Source organism: Camelus dromedarius, chromosome X (genome assembly GCF_036321535.1).
Source record: "Camelus dromedarius isolate mCamDro1 chromosome X, mCamDro1.pat, whole genome shotgun sequence".
Lineage (NCBI taxonomy): Eukaryota > Metazoa > Chordata > Mammalia > Artiodactyla > Camelidae > Camelus > Camelus dromedarius.
Genome location: NC_087472.1, coordinates 18,224,465 through 18,242,754, shown reverse-complemented (window position 1 = coordinate 18,242,754; position 18,290 = coordinate 18,224,465).

Here is an 18,290-nt window from a genome sequence, read left to right as displayed (position 1 = left end):
TACATGGAATAAATCCCACATGGTTGTGGTTTATAATTCTTTTTATATATTGTTAGGCAATTTGTTGAGGATTTTTCTAAGTTCATGGGAGATATGTCTGTAGTTCTTTGTGTTTGTACTTTGTCTGGTTTTAGTATCAAGGTGATACTGGCTTCATAATAACTTGGGAAGTGTTTCCTCCTATTCTCTTTTCTGGAGGAGGTTGGGTAGAATAGGTATTATTTCTGTTTAAATGTTTGGTATAATTATTCAGTGAAACTATCTCAGCGTGGAAATTTCTTTCTGAGAAGGTTTTAAATTATAAATGAACACTCTTTAATAGTTATAGAAGTATTCAGAGTAACCGCTTTGTCTTTAGTGAGTTTTGTTTGTGGTTTTCAAGTAATTGGTCTACTTCATCTCAATTCTAAAATATATGAGTGTAGAATTATGTGTAATATTTTCTTTCTATCCTTTTAATGTCTGTAGGATCTGTAGTGATATTACCTGCTTCATTCCTGATATTGGTAATTGTGTCTTTTTTTTTCCCCTTTGTCAGACTTGCCAGAGGTTTGTCAATTTTACTGATCTTTTAAAAGATCAAGCTCTTTGTTTTTTGGATTTTGTTCATTGTTTTTCTGTTTTCAGTTGCACTAATTTCTGCTCTTAGACACAGGCTTTTGGGGAAAAAAGCTTGTGTAACAAATAATTATGATTGTATGATCCTGTTTATTTGAAATGACTAGGAAAAGCAAATCTATGGAGAGAGAAAGAAAATTAGTGGTTTCCCAGGCCTGAGGGTGGATATGGGGATGAACTAACTGTAAATAGGCCTAAGTGATCTTAGTGGGGAGATGAAATGTTCTAAAGCTGGATTATGGTGATGGCTGCACAGCTTGGTAAATTTACTAAAAGTCATTAAATTGTACATTTGAAATGGGTGAATTTTAGAATGTGCAGTTTTTACCTCAAAAAAGTTGTAAATAGTAATTGTAAAATAATGTGAATACATGCAATAGTAAAATCATGTAGTCTTGTCCCCCTTTAAAAGCCAAGGAAGTAGAGACTTAAGTGATTGGCCCCAAATCACATAACTAGTTAGTGTTAAGGTTAGCATATGAATCTAGTCCTATTAAACCAAGACCAGTCATCACTAGAGGTACTAATAAAAGAAGGGATATAGAGGTACTTGTTAGGAAACAGGTACCCTTCCCACAAGTGGAGGTTGCCCCTTTCTCAGAATGGTCCTCACCCTGTGAAACAAAGATCACACCGGGTGGTGACCTACATGGCATCTCACACATATGCTGCCAGCTGATGGGGCTGTGCAAGCCAGCTACCCACTGGCAGACCCTTTGGCTTGATCAGAGAGCTTAGTTTCAAGCAACAGATATCAGTTCTGAGTGATTAGGGTAGGAAAGGCATTGAGCAGTTCACAGAATCATTATGAGGACTGAGAACCAGACCCAAGGCTGTGCAGCTAGGAACAATGCCTAAAATCACGCTGCAGATTCAGCCTAGTGAGAAAACTGCTGTTCTTGATGCTCCCAGGCATGCTGGTCTCTGCCCCTTCCCTCCACCACCGCTACTGCCCTGGGAATGCAATTTAGCCACAACTGCAGCTGTTGCAAAAGAGAGAAAACTCACTGCCATCAAAGTTCATATGTGTTACTAGTTCTTAACTCAAATTCCTATGCAGGTGCTTCTGATTGGCCCAGTGTAGATCATCGAGCTAAATCCAGGCTGAAAGGCAGACTGGTAAAATGAGTATTTGACACCTTTCTTCTTCCATAGTGAGAGCCAGGCTCTGCTTTCCTCCAAGAATCATACATTGGTGAATTCCCTATGCACAGAAAGCAAGTTCAGATGCTGGGCAGCCAAAACAAATACACACACAAACACACACACACTCAAATTTCCACTACAGCCATACTCAAACTGTGCTCCCAAAACCAGCGTTATTGGCATCAACCATTAGAAATGCAGAACCTCTGGTCTTGCTCCAGAGCCTCAGAATCAGAATCTGTTTTTTAACGACCACTCCAGATTATTCATTTGTACAAAATATTAAAGTTTAGAATTGCTGCTCTACATTATACAATAGAGAGTCCTTTTTAATTTCCAAAGGTTAGTCACTGTTACTTTCTACTCATCCATAGCGGTATCAGATTTAACAAATAAAAATACAGGGCTTCCAGTTAAATTTGAATTTCAAGATAAACAGTGAATGCTTTTTTTAGTATAAGTATGTCCTGTGTTCTATCTGACAACTCTACTCTCTCTACAATTAAGAAAATCAACAAAAAGAAAAAGTAACCTAATAGCCTAGAGGAATGCATGTACATCAGATTTCTGTTTTGACACAGTAGATTATAAATAACATGACAGCAGAACATGTAAACTCCATGCAGTTTCAAGCATACTGAGTTCCGTATAAGCATTCCATGCCTGAGGTCTTTGTAATTTGAAGGGTGAGTGGCTTATCTATTAACTGTTCCATAGAATAAAAAAATTTTTTTCAAATACACCTATGAATTGCAACTACTTTTGCTTAATGAACTTGACCAACAACACCTTTATCCTATAGAACCTGACTCATATTTCTTTCAAACTATAGATAAAATGAGGCTTAAAGTAAATAAAGAAAACAGCGTGGTAAAAAAAATTGAAAGCATGTGCTGGCTTCCCTCTGGAGAATTTTCCCTAAAAGAGAGAGTTGTTGCCCATGTCCAGGAGTCTTAGAAAAATAGTTTTCAAACATTCTGTCTGAGAAAGAGACAGACTGTATGATGTATCAATTGGAATTAGAAGCATCATGTTAAAAAATTAAAGAAAACTTTTAGTACTCCAAAATATATACCAGTTGTTTTGGTATATACACCAAGTATAAAATGGTTTAACTCACTCTAATATTTCAGACACTACACCCATTGCCAAGCAACCAGATAGAGAATTTTGCATGATTGGGAGAGTGCTTTCTGTTTATAACTCTTAGGAATAAAGGATAAGTTTTCTAGATAAAAGCTTCTTGCACAGGTGAACAAGAAGTTAGCCACCTCCAATGAAGGCTAGCAACAAACACCTCTCAGTTATCATATTCTCACCAAGTATTATCCTCTTGGCTAGTGATGAAGTGTCCAGGGACTGTCAGAGGGATTATAATTCTAGGAAGCAGAGTATCCTTAAGGGCTAGTGAGTATTAGGGACTAAAAATACATACTTTTCCCTCCAGAGGTTTTATTTCGTGTTTGCTGCCACCTTTTATTTTCTTAATTTTTTTTTTTTTTTGCTGCCCCCTTTTAATTCATTACTTGCAAGCCACCCTCTAGAAACAGATGTCTGTAATAGGTGAATGATGCATACTAGTTTATGGGTCAGGCCATAAATGGGTCAACTAACTAGGCTTTTTGTTAAATATTAAATAATAAAGAAAACATAAGCTCACCATCAGTCAATTATATACATTTATTTCTATAAAATATCTCAGTGTTTAATTTATAATAAAGAATAGTTAGAAACTTCCTAAAGCTCTTTCCCTCCAAATAGTGGACTGGTTAAATAAGTATTCGTACATCCATAAGGTGCAGCCATTAAAATCATTTTTTCCAGGTCTCCTTGGAGATATAGCTGACTCTAGGATTGGAACAGGAAATTACAAGATGATCCTGGAACATCTTGTCATATCAATAGTTAAGTATCACAAACCACCGGGTCATGGTAAAAAGGACTCAGGAGCCAACTTCAAGATCCTCCTGCTGCTCAAAGAGAAGAGAAATTTGAGTATCAATGAGAATAATAACTGTAATGGATTGAAACATATCAAATCTATTTCAGTATGTTAGGTCAGGTTGATACTCTAAACAACAATAGGGAACCAACTCATTTTAAAAACTAGAAAATAAAAGAGAATGAAGGATGTATTTATCCTACTTTTGATATGCATATTGTTCCTCAGGATAACCACAGAGTTAATAAGGGGATATTTCTCTTTACAAACATATTCCAGCTAATAAATGGAGAAGAAATGATAAAGGTCGTCATTTTATTATCTTTAATGAAATAATACAGCTAGGAAAGGATCTTAAGTGGCTGTTAACTTCATAAAAACAGAGACAAGTAGACATTGTTCGCCTCCTGATGACATGTATACAACACCACATATGAAATATTCTTGTGAAAAATCAAACTAAAACTTAACTAAGCCTCTAAGTCTAAATAATAATTTATGGAAAATACAGAGGATAAATAACACATGAAATGACAGAGTCAGAAAACCCAGATTATGGAAAACTTCTGTAGGACAGACAACCCAATATTGCTTCAAGCATTGAAAGAGAAGGAGAGAGATGCTCTAGATTAAAAGATATTTAAGATATATCAAACAATTGTAGTGTGTAGAACTTACTTGGATCCAAGTTGGAGCAAAAGAACTGTAACAAAAATATTCATGATACAATTGGGGGAAATCTGATCACTGACTGAAAGGTTGATGTTATTAAAATTATTATAAAAATTATAAATATAACATTGATATTATGGTAATGTTTTTAAGAAGTATCCTTATCTTTTAAATATGTATGCCGATATATTTATGGATATAATGGACTGATATCTGGGATTTGTTTCAAATTAGTCAAGAAATAAGGATGAAGCAGGATTGGCCATGAGTTGAATATTTGTTGACTCAGATGGTAGATTCAGGGGTTTGTTATACTGTTCTATCCATTTTATAAGAGTATGAATTTTTCATAAAATATAATTAGGTTATAAAGTTGTATTTAGAAGGAGATATTACTTTTAATTTTGAAATATATATTATATATGTTTGTACACATACATAGATTAGAAGGAAAAGAAAATGTACCACAAAGTCCTTATTGGCTATCTGTTTGGTGAGATTAGAAGTGAAATATAATTTTTATTTGTTTCTGTATTGTTCATTTATAGAAAATATACTATTAAATGAGTTGTAGTTTGCATACCATAAAATTAACCTTATTAAAGTGTACAATTCAATGGTTTTTAGTATATTCAAAATAATGTGCAGCTATCAGCAATATAATGCCAGCACATCTTTATCACTCTGTAAAGCAAACCCATATCCATTAAGCAGACAGTCACTAACCTCCTTTTCTACCTCAGCCATAAACAACCACCATTCTACTTGATGTCTCTATAGATTGGCCTATTCTGAAAATTTCATATAAATGGAATCACACAATATATAGCCTTTTGTGTCTGGCTTATTGACAAAGCATAAGGTTTTCCAGGTTCATCCATGTGGCACCATGCAGTGGTACTTCATTCTTTTTTATGACTGTATAATATTGTATTGTTAAATTGTAGTGGTATCACATTGTGGTTGTGATGTGTGTTTCCCTAATGACTAATGATGTTGAGCATCTTTTCATATGCATATTGGCCATTCACATGTCTTTACCATAGTTGATTATAGTATATTTTCATCACTTCAAGAAGAAACTCCTTGTACTTTAATTATCATCACCCTCACCCCATGTTCTTTCAGCCCTAATTAAACACAAGCTACTTGCTGTCTCTATAAATTTTTCTATTCTGGATATTTCATACAAATGTAATCATACAATATATGGCCCTTTGGGTCTGGCTTCTTTCCCTTAGCAAAATGTATCCAGGGTACCTCCATGTGGTAGCACAGAGCAGTAGTTAATTTCCTTTTATGGCTGTATACTATTTTATTTTATGAGTTTATCTCACTTGCTTATCCATTCGTCAGCTGATGGATATCTGTGTTGCATCTACTTTTTCTGTATTAAGAATAATGCTGCTATGATCATGCTATGATCATTCATAGATAAGTTATTGTGTAAATATATATTTTTAATTCTTTGGGGTATATACCTCGAAGTGGGTTGTTTGGTCAAATGGTAACTCTATAACTTTATGAGGAACTGCCAAACGTCTTCCACAGGTACTGTTCCATTTTATATTCCCACCCACAGTATATATGATGGTTCCAATTTCTCTACATTTTTGCCAACACTTATTCTTGAGGGAAATGAAAACATATCCAAACAAAAACTTGTACATGAGTAATGTTTGTAGCAGCAGTATTCACAATAGCAATAGTCATAATATCAAAAAGGTGGAATATTCATAATAGCCAAAAGGTGGAAACAACGCAGAAGTCCATCAATGGATGAAAGGCTAAACAAAATATGGTGTAATCATAAAATGGAAAATTATTCAGCCCTAAAAAGGAATGGAGTACTGATGCATGCTATAACATTGATGAAACTTGAAAACATAATGATGTACGTGAAAGAAGCCAGACACAAAAGGTCACATATTGTATGACTTGTTAAATATGAAATATCAGAACAGTCAAATGCATAAAGATAGATAGCAGATTAGTGGTTGTCAAGGCATGGGTGGAGGGGAAAATGGGGAGTGATTACTTACTGGATATGGAGTGTTCTTCTGGGATAATGAAAGGATCTGAAACTGGATGGAGGTGATGGTTGCACAACATTGTGAATGTACTAGATGCCACTGAACTGAACACTTTAAAATGGCTAATTGTATGTGATGTGAATTTTACCTTAATAAAAAACAAGAATGCCAGCAAGTTTCAGAGAAACCTTTGTATCTACCAATGTTCAGAGAGTAAATGTAAATAAAGATTTTCTTGCTGGCTGATAGAGGAGAAGAGCTGGAATGAACTGTTGATAAATGCTGAAACCTGGCTTATGATAAACTAGATTTAAATCTTGGATTTTAGTTCAATAATAATTGACATGTGGTGAACTGAAGGGTTTGATTGTTATTAAACTAATTTTTTTCATATTGTTTCCCCTAGTCCCAAGTGGACAGAACTATTATAGGAAATTCACTGGTGAGAATAACAAAATGTGTCATTAAAAGTCATTAAAAATGACACACACAAATACTATATTACAGCATAAATTATTTTCTGTTATAATGTCAAATGATTGACAGATTTCACTCCAGCCCCCATTTTTCGAGGGTCTACTTTGTTGTATGTTGTAGAAAGGTGCCTGGCAGCTCCAACCCTCATGGAATTTGCAGTCTAGCGAGGAAAAGAAAGTACAAAATAAAACATCATGGGCCATAATAGATACGAAAAATTCTACCAGTCAGTTCCCCCACAGGAGGCACCATGACTGAGAATTTGGGCAGATAGCTATTTCTCCCTCTAAATCAGTTGTTATTCGAAGGGTGAAAAGTTGGATTCTGGTGGGAGGAAATGATTGTCGACGTGAAGGGTTCAGTGAGTGTAGTGTTGGGAAACCTGAAGCCCACACTGCTTTCTAGAGTCTCAGGGAGGTTTTGCCCTTTATTCTACATTAAGCTCCGCACCGACTTTGACCAACCTAAATCTACTCCAAGTGTGGGCCAAGGTACCCTGGCCTCCCTTTGCTCACGCGCCCATCTTCAGCGCCAAGCGCAGCGCAGCCTCCCCAGGCCTGTGTCGCCAGCATCCAGCGCGTCTGGCTAGGGGACGGCAGCCATCAATGGCCTGAGCAGCGTATCCAGATGCGTCCGCAGCAGCATCTCCTGGCTCCAATCAGGGCGGAGGAAGGAGCGAGAAGAGCGGAAGGCAGGAGGCGCCACGGTGCCTTTGGCCCTGCGCTCCCCAGGGAGCCTGCATTCCTCTCCGTCTGCCCGGCCTTCCCCCACTGAGAGCTTTGTCCTCCCGCTGCGCAGTGTCCCCCTCACCCAGATTCCCGCCTGCTCTTTGGCGCCCCCCGCCTCTCAGCCACCCGCGGGCCCCGCCTTCCTCCGCACAGGTGGCGCCTGCGAGCCAGGGACTAAGGGGTTAATTAGGGGCTCTTCGAGGCATAGGGGGCGCGCCAGAGCTGGAGCTGGGGCCAAGCCAGTGCTGACACCACCCCAAAGAAAAAATGTCTGTCAGAGGCGATCCCCCAAGTCTATTCTGGGGGACGGCCACCTCGTCCCGGGAGGAAGGGGCGGCCAGGACCGAGAGCCGCTTCCCACGCCGGGACCCAGAGCCCGTGCGGGGCAAAGTGAACCGAGACGCTCTCCCCACCAAAGGAACTTGAATCCCGTGGGGCGGTCGGCAATTTCGGGCGGGCGGCGGGGAGAGGAGTACCCTTGGCTCGCGCCCCAACTCCTGCACTCCTCGGTAGCGCGCCGAGCCCTTAGTCCGCTCTACACTGGGGAGCCGAGCGGGGCGCGAGTCCCGGATCGCGAGCCCGCGGGAGGCTCGCTGGGCTGGGGCGGGCGCCTGGGCTCCGGGGCACGTGGGAGAGCGCGCGGCTTTTACCCAGCGAATCTCACAGTCTCCGCTGGTCCGGGGCTGGTCGGCTGCGGGCTGGACCGCAAAAGTGGTAGGAGGTCAAGCCAAGGGAGGAGGATGCCAGACGACAGCGAGACTTTTTTTTTTTTTTTTTTTTAAACAGCGCTCCTTGGACCTGCTTTCCCACCCCAGGATTCTACTGGGGACATCTGGCGGGCGCTCGGACCCGGCGCTGCCAGAGGCGCGTTCCCTGCAGCTTGTCAAATCTGTCTTTGCGGGGCGAGCCTGTCACTTCACATCTCTCCTCGCTGCAGCCGCCGCCCTGCTGGCGGGATGCCGAATTGACCCTGGGCTCTCCCGCCTCCTGCCCGCACCACTTTGGGAACCAGTATGGGACACTGGAAGTCAGCCCGGCGCCCCCAAACTTCTTCCTCCTTCCCAACACCCCTGTCCTATCTGCCCACTCCCCAGTTTGGCTTCGGTGGTCTCTCATCCGAGCCTCTTTCCCCAGTCTTAGGACCTGCTGGAAGTGGTCCTAAGATGAATCCCAGCAACAGTGCTATAGGGACCAATAAAGAGCTGAGCGACCTGCTGGACTTGTGTGCGGTTTGAGAACTTGCCGCAGCATCTTGGAGTGCTGCCGAGGTTTACAAAAAAAGAAAGGAAAGACAAAGAAAAAGGCGATGTGGAGATTAGGCAGTTTGACCTCTCTGTTTTGTGCACTAGTTCTCGGGGCTGGAGTCCAGCTTCCTCGACTTGGACATCTGAATTTTGATGTAATGTCTAGACTTGCAGATTTAAAACTTGAATGCCAAAGGGATCATTTGATTTAACCAGTTAAAAGGAGAACAGTGTAGTCGTGAATCACTCTCTGACCCTGATGTTTATTAGGAATTTAGGTATTTGGGATCTTATATGAAAAAAGTTACATTAATTTTTCTTCAAAATAGCCCTTTCCATTTTCTTCTCTAGAATCAGATTAATGTAGTTTATGACACCTGAAAGATGTCAGTTATAAGAAAGCCAGTAGAAGGCTAGAATCTCCAGCCGTTTGAACTGGGCACCTTTATTTTAAGGCTGTTTTGGCTTTTTTTTTTTTTTTTTGACATGGGGACTAATTTAAGAACTTTAAAAAAAATCAGCTGAAACTAAAGGGCCACAGCCCTTTTAACGGGTTGAATTTTGTTGTTAACTGCTGGGTAGGAGGCAGGACCAACACCTGTTCTATGGAACTGTGATGTACCGTTTGTGGTAGTGTCATTGGACACACTTTTAACTGCATGTGTGTGAATGTAGAGTAAATGTAGTGAGATTCACTTCGTTCCAAAATGATGATCAGAGACAAAAATGTACAATTTAAACTTAATAATCTTAAAATCTCTCATGTAAGTGACTGGTGTTTCAAAACAACATAACCAACATTTCCAAATAGTGTTCAGAAATAGCATCATGCAATGTATTTGCCATATATTTGTGGACTACTATTTAAAGTGTTAATGAAACAAATGCTATAAATGAATAGAAGTTTAGATTTAAAGTTAAATGAGTTCTTATTCCTACAGTAGTGCTCTCTTTAAGTTTACTTTCTGTGTATGTATAACTTATCTCCATTACTAAACACTTATCCAATTTATGTACTTTGTTTTTCTAAGTTTTAAAACTCATGATTTAATAAACATTCCAGAAGCAAGGTCCGTTTTATCTCATAAGGAGGGTGTGAGAATTACTTAGAGGAAACTTCATAAATTGTTTTAGCACAATATCTGAAATTTATTAAGCACTCTATAAGCATTCATTCCTCTTTTTACTTCTGTTCCCATGAAAAGTTGCAAATTGATTTTGCTACCAAACCATGTTAGGAACTCTTACAAGTCTTGGATGCTCCTTAGAGAGGCAGCTGTTTAGAATTCCTACAGTTTGTCCTGAGCAGGATGATAGACCTGTTACTGTTGTTAAATGCTCAACAAGAGGTTCTGTAAGTCAGGAAAATTAAATTCTGTTTATAAAATTGGAGTCATTGGAGAAACTCATTACATTAAAAAAAATCTTTGGTTTTGGAAATAATTGGGAAGAAGACTCGGGCAACCCAGATTTTTATGACAATGGAGATTCTTAGAGGAGAGGATGATTCAGTTTCTCAAATCTTTTAAAAAGGAACAGAAAATATTTACCTCATAGGATAGTTATGAGACCTAAATGGTGTATGTATGTTGAGCTTGTCATGCTCAATAAATTCTAGTTCCTTTTGTGACGTACCTTTGTTTTCATATATTCTAATATTTTTAATGTTGAGAGTAACAAGCTTGAAGTGATTTCCCTCAACTGAACTGATATATTGAACTGATATTTATGATATATATCCAATGTTAATATAACTGTAAGAATTATTTTAGTGAGGTTATGTCATAATGTGCAAATTTTTTGCATGGAGTAGAGCATTTTCTTGGTGTTTAGGATAGCTAGTTTTTTAGAGATTATGCAGTAATGTACCAGCTTTTCTGAACCAAATATCTTCTCTGCATTGGTGATACTACTATATCTCATTGGGTCTTCTTTTCTGATTCCTTGCTGTGCAAATACTGTTCTTAATTTCCCACCAATCCTGTCTCCCTCCCTTAGATTACTTTTCCTGAGTATCTTTCTTCCCACTTTAGAGTCTTGTACTCTTCTCTTGGATGTCTGTACTCTGGTTCCTGGAAATCCACCCTCACTACTCATTTCATTCATGAGATGTTTATTGAGATTCTGCTGTATTCTAGTCACTGGAACTAACTAGGCAAAACAAAAATGATTAGTCCATATTCCCTGGACAGAAGGAGTGCTCAGTCTCGTGGGGAAGACAGGTTATTGCACTGTATGATAATGAGTGCTATAATACGGACAGCCCATGGAGTAGTGGAAACACAGAAATAGAAGCAACACTTGTGTATGAAACCTTCAAGGCATCTACCATACCAAATGAAAATAACAATCTGTTGTGTAATATAAAGAGCAGAGGATTTATGCCTGGAGACATCTCTCATTAGACAAATGGTCTTGGTCAAGTGAGTTACTCTCTCTGAAATCAGATTCCTCACGTGTAAAGTAAAAATTTTGAACAAGATCATGATTTCCAAAGTGTGTTTCATAGAATATTATTAATGTGCAAATAAAGAGCTTCATGGTCATATACATTTGAGTATTACTGAGTTGAACAAAATTAAACAGATCTGTTTGTTGTTGAATTTCTCAGCTTTTAACTGGTTATTGTAAATTCTAAATCTTTAAGAAAGGAATATAATTATTCACTTTTTTTTACACCATAGATTCCTTCTGTATCAGTTAGAAACTAACTGTTACATAACAGTTTCAAGAAATATTTTGACACTTACCTTTAGATCTATGATTCATTGCGAGTTTATTTTTATAAATGGCATGAAATAAGAGTCAAACTTGATTTTTTTTTGCATAAGGTTATCCAATTTTGACAGCATCATTTGTTGAAAATATTATCCTTGTCACCTTGGTCGAAAATCAGTTGACCATATATGTATGGGTGAACTTCTGTTCCATTGATCTGCGTGTATATCCTTCTGGCAATACTATTGTGTCTTGCTTAGTGTACCTTTGTGATAAATCTTGAAATCAGGTAGTGTCAGTCTTTTAACTTTGACATTCTTTTTGAAAACTGTTTTCTCTATTCTAGGTTTGCATATCAATTATGAATTTTAGAATCAGCTTGACGTTTGTATATATTGTAAAATGTTCACCACATTAAGTCTAGTTATCTGTGTTTTCATTTTCATTCAGTTCAAAGTGCCTTTTGATGTCTTTCTTGACCCATGTGTTATTTAGAAGTGTGTTATTCGGGTTCCAAATATTTGGGGGATTTTCCAGAAATCTTTCTTTTATTGATGTAACTTAAACTAATGAAGTAAAATCTTATTTAGTTTTATTGTGTTCAGAGAACATACTTTGTGTAATTTTAATACTCTTAAATGTGTTCTGAGTTGTTTTATGGCCCAGAAAATGGTCTATTTTGGTAAATGTTCCATGGCCATGAAAAGAATGTATATTCTGTTGTTGGTTGGAGTGTTTTATAAAAGCCAATTAGGTCAAGTTGACATATAGTGTTAAGTCTTCTATAGCCTTACTGACTTTCTGTCCACTTACACTGTCAATTATTGACAGGTGTGTTGAAATCGCTGTGCATTTTTATTTATTTTTCATTTCAATTCTATCAGTTTTTGCTTCATGTCTTTTGAAGTTCTGTTACTAGATGTTTAGTATTATATGTCCTCTTGTAAAATTCATCCCCCTTTTTATAATCACATAATGTCCCTGGTAATACACACTTTTTAATTGGATATATTAAATTTTGTTGAATTGTGAGTGTTCTTTTTCTAGATACTAACCTGTTATCAGATATATGATTTGCAGGTATTTTCTCTCTCCCTCTTTTTAAAACAATTTTTGGTAGTGTCCTCTGAGGCACAATTTTAAAAAATTCTGATGACGTTCAGTTTATCTAAATTTTTTTTTATTGTTTGCTGCTCCTAATAGTTCCTTATTATTGTTTTGCTGTCTGGAGGATCTGTGGTAATATCCCCTCTCTCATTTCTGACATTGGTAGTTTATGGCTTCTCTTTTTTTTTTCTGATCAGACTGGATACAGGTTTATATGTATTATTGATCTTCTCAAAGAACCAGCTTTTGGTTCATTGATTTTTCTCTATTTTTTCCTGTTTTCTTTTTCACTGATTTCTGCCGTTACCTTTATTATTTCCCTTCTGCTTATTCTGCATTTAATTTGTTCTTATTTTTCTAGGTCCCTAAGATCAAAGCTAGGGTCATTGGTTTGAGGCCTTTCCTCCTTTCGTATATAGAGATTTCGTGCTATAAATTCCCTTCTGAGTACTGCTTGAGCTTTAGTTATGTTGTGTTTTCGCTTTTCATTTAGTTCAAAATATTTTCTATTTTCCCTTTTGATTTCTTGTATCAGTGAACTCCAGGGCCATGTGTGGAATATCTATGCCCAGTAAAGCCCATTTTGAGTCTCAGGGTCTTAGGCACAGATGGGAGGGCTGGTCACATATGCACATCTTGTTAACAACTGGCCATGACCAGAAAACTCAGGACCCCAACATTCTTGTTGACTCCAACAATGAAAACAGGTTCACATCATCAATCTTGATATTTGTACAAAGCAACCCTAACAAGATAGTACAACAATGTGTGTTACTCCAGGTGTACACAACAAAATCATCAATCCATTGATGATAAAAAGAATACTGTGACAGACACATTCTTAAGGGCTGGCTAAGGGTCAGTCATAGTTCTCTTGGACACATGCAAGGAGTAAGTCACCGAGCCTGCTGTGTGAACTCTTTCCTCATAACACCCAAACATGAGATTTCCCTATTGCTGTCTCCTGCCAACTTGAGGTACAGGTCTCAGTGATGGAGCAGTGAAGGATGGTTAGGGATTAGGCACCATTTGGCCTATAATCACATATAACCAGGAGCCATCTATTTTGATGGAAATTACTCTCTTTTTCATTTAAAAATGTGAATAGATACCCCTGCTTTTCATAGGCTTGCTTTTTCCAGATTATGTCAGCTTTCCCAGACTCTTAGAATAAAATACAAAGTCTTTACCATGATATTACAGCCCTACCTGATCTCCCCAACCCTCGCTACCTTTCTGACCTCATCTCCAACTGCTGTCCCCCTTCATCCCTCTGCTCCAGCCACCCTGCCTTTGCTGTTGCTGCTCTCTTTGCCTGGAATGTTCTCAGAGATCCCTCTGACTCACTCCCTCACCTCTTTAATGTTTCTCTCAAGTATCACCTCATGAAGGAGGCCTTCCTGACCCTTTAATCTGAAACAGCAACTGCTGCCATTCTCTCTCCTTTTCCTGCTTCATTCTTATTCACATTTGACAATATGTCATCAACCTGAATATGTCTTCCTTTTTGCCTGCCCCTCCCCTATCCAGACTGTGTGCTCCGTGGGGGCCTGGACTGTCTCTAGCTCACTGCTGTCTCTAGTAGCACGGTGCCTGGCACACGATGGGTGCTCCATAGGGGCCTATCAGTGAATGAATGAATGACCATGATCTAGATACAGACACCTATACATACATAGATAGATGTGTGTGTGTATGTGTGTGTGTGTGTGTGTGTGTGTGTGTGTGTGTGTATATATATATATATATATATATATATATATACACACACACATATGTGTGTGTAGATAGATAAATAGATAGAGACAGATATAGAGAAGGAAGGTTTTTGGGAACACTGTAAGATTCTTTCATCTCAGCTCCAGACTGTAGAGGAAAAATGCTCAACTAAATTCTTAATTTTTCTTTCAGGATTGAAGTATGCAAATGTATCTAATATCATAACATTTCTTTTATAAATTTTATAGATGATTTTGGTTTCTTTCTTTCTTTGCTGATTAGAATGAACACTTCTGTAAAAGAAACTGAACAACGCAGAAAGGACTACAGTAGAACGTGAAAGCCCTCTGGACTGGAGGCGAGGGAGAGGGAGGGGAGCGAGGCGGGGAGAGCATCCTGGGCTCTGTGTCGGGGTGGGCCGGGGAAGCCGGGGAACCGCGGCTGCATTAGAGCAGCTGAGTCCACAGGCTTATCAAAATGTCCCCACAGATAAACTGGCCACATCAGACTGTCTTGCTTTGCTGTTTATATCTTTTGCCTGTTTTTCTAGGAAAATACCTTTAAGTGTTTGTATTTTTTAAGTTACGAAGCTCGTTGTGTATTAAAGAGCCTTTTGCCTGTTAACTTTGTTACAATTTTACCCCCAAACTGACGTGAGGCCACCCTGCAGGAACATGTGACAGGAATATGCAAATCACAGGAATGCTAGGGTAAGCATATGTGTATGCATAGAAAGATGCCTAGTCCAGGATGAGGTGCTCCACACTGTTAAGAGTGGTAGTTTTTGGATGATTGTATTTTGGGTAATTTTTACCTTCTTCTTTCCACTTTTGTGTATGCTTTAAATGTCTTATAATGACTATGAAGTTTTTTTTATAGCCAGAAAAAAGAATCTATTGTATTTTTGAAAAATAAGTATAGTTTTCATCACAGAAAATAATAATCCCACTACATTCTGTGTTGATAAAACCACACCTTAGCCTCTTGTCTCCTGCCCCGGAAGAAGCAAGTGGCCACATTGTGAACTGCCTATGGAGAGGACCACATCTCGGGAAACTGGGGACAGCTTCAGAGGCTGAGAGTGGCCTCTGGCCAACAGCCAGCGAGACACTGAAGCCTTTGTGGTACAGCTACATGGAAGTGAATTCTGCAACACCTTGAGTGAGGTTGGAAGTGAATTCTTCTCTAGTCAAGCCTCAAGATAAAAACACAATCTGGCTGACACATTGATTGCAGCCTTGTGAGACCCAGAGCCCAGGACCCATTTTAAGTCATGCCTGGACTCCTGACCTGCAGAAACTGGGAGGCAGTAAATGTGTGGTGTTTTAAGCTGCAAATGTGTGGCAATGTTTCTTATGCAGTGTTAGAAAACTAATACATCCTTCCACCAGCTGTGTATGAGAATTTGAGATACTCTCCACCAAACCCCTTGTATTGACAGTCCTTTTTACTTTGGCCATGCTGGTGGGTATGTGTTGTGATTCTAATTTTAATTTTTTAGATGACAAATAATTTTGAGCACTTTTTCATATGCTTATTGGTCATTTGGATATACTTTTTCGTGAAGTGCCTTTCAAGTATTTTTCCCATTAAAAAATGAGTTGCCTATCTTTTTGACTGCTGAATGTAGGAATTCTTTCTTTATACTGGATATGAGATTTTTGTAGGATACGTGGATTAAAAATCTCCTCTCCCACCCTGGAACTTGCATTTTCACTCTCTTAATTGTGTCTTTTAATGAAAATAAAAATGTTCTCAGTTTTATTTTTTTATTTATTTGTCCCCCCCCCAGTTTTATTGAGATATATTTGACATAATGTTGTATTAGTGACGTGAACTTCACCTTAATAAAAAAGGCCTTCTGACTCTAAATACAATGATCTTTTCATTCTCTAAGACCAGATGTTTCTCTTGGGAGAGTAGAAAGAGGAAAGAACATTTTAGTTCAACATAAGTGAGAATTTTCTAACAGAGTTATCAAATAGTGTAATGGGCTGACTTGTGATCTATACTTATACTGGAAGGATTTTAGCAGAGATTAGACAAATGTCTGTAATGAGTATTATAGAAGGGACCTCTAAATCTCCTTCCAGCTTGAAGATTCAAGGACTCTATTCTCTTGAATACGTTATCTTTTGGAGAGATCAGAATTTGAGCATAACAAAAGACAGAGTATAATCAAATACAGGTCTGTGTGGTAGAGACTACAAATAGAAGGTGATTGAAAAGTAAAATGGTTGAATATATATGTGTATAACTGAATCATTATGCTGTACACCAGAAATTAACACATCATTGTAAATCAACTATACTTTATTTAAAAAAATAAAAGTAAAATGGCCAATCTTGATAAACTAGATTTTTTTATCTTATAGTTTTAGAACAATGTTGGAAACAAACTAAGCAAACTGTAAATATGTTAAATAACACGTGCTATGTGTTTTTAATGTTTTTTCTACAAATTATATTTTAAAATTCATCTATTGTAGAACTTGCAAAATAAGTCATTTGAAAGCAAAGCTCCTTTCAACAAAGTCTACCTAGGTGGTTGGTGAGATTAGCTTGTGGTGGCAGTGGCTTAGGAGGCAAAATTGCAGTGCACTCTTGTAGAAATTTTAAGATAGTGATTTGCTCACATAGAAGGCCATAATTCTACAAGGTTTGGCAATCTGGATGTGAGGGACAGTCCCAGGCCACAGCCACAGCTGGACATACAGTTTATGTCACTGGAGAGAGTGTAGTCCTTCCAAATAAGCAAGACTCTAAGCTACAACCCCCTTAGTCTGGCTGGAAGGGAGTACTTTGCTGAGCTGTAAATTGAAGGGTATTCACATTTTGGAATGCATGTACAGGTTTCTCACATTATCTCTGTTTTTGGTACGGAAGTTTCTGAAGGTAACAATATAGTATTGTGGTTAAATGTCTGGGCTCTGAAGTCAGAGCTGAACTTGAATCCCAGTTTTGCCACTTACCAAGTTACTCTCTTAACTTCTTAAGACCTCAGTTTTCTCATATGTCAAAAAGGGGAAATACAAGATTTGCAGGTACTGACTACTATATATAAAATAGATAAACAATGCATTTATACTGTATAGCACAGGGAACTATGTAGCAGCCTATAATGAAAATGAATGTATGTATGACTGAAACATGCTGTACACCAGAAATTGACACAACATTGTAAACTTCAAAAAAAAAAAACCAAAAACAAAAACAAAACAGTGCTACAGCGCCTGTCTCATAGAGTAGTTGTGCGCACATGAAGCTCCGGACACCCTTGGTAAGTATTCCATAACGTCAGCTAACATTATTTGTGCCGCCTGAAGAAATTTTTTAATGGGGGAAAAAACTAAGATGTGAACTAACATGGGAAAGATCCTTTCGGAACAAAGGTATTCCGAGCATTAATTCATTTAACGAATAATCATTTAGGGCCGTATGCTTTGCATTGAGTTACTTTTACTTATACTCAACATATAAACCATAATAGTCTGTATTCTTGCGTGATTACGGAAACTTCACGCGAGAGGCTTAAAAATTACGCGTAGCCCATTGGCTAAAGTAATCACCCAGGGTGCTTTTCAGTTATCCTTTCCGGCTCTCCGCTCTCGGGGGCTAGAGCTGGAAGCCGGGCACCGGGCCCTCTCGTCATTTGCTGGCTGATTGTGAGGTACAGATTAACTCAGACCCCCTAGTTGGTATTTCTACTCTTCAGATTGTTTATCTGCAACTTTCTATGGTCCCCTTTTCTGTTTCCAACTTGGTTTTTCTCAACCGTGTGCTTTCAGCGTCTGGCGCCCAGGAGGGGCTGAGGTTTATTTGCTTACAATCAAAGATCAGTCTTTTTTTTTTACCCCCTTGAGCTCAGACACCTCTGGAAATACTA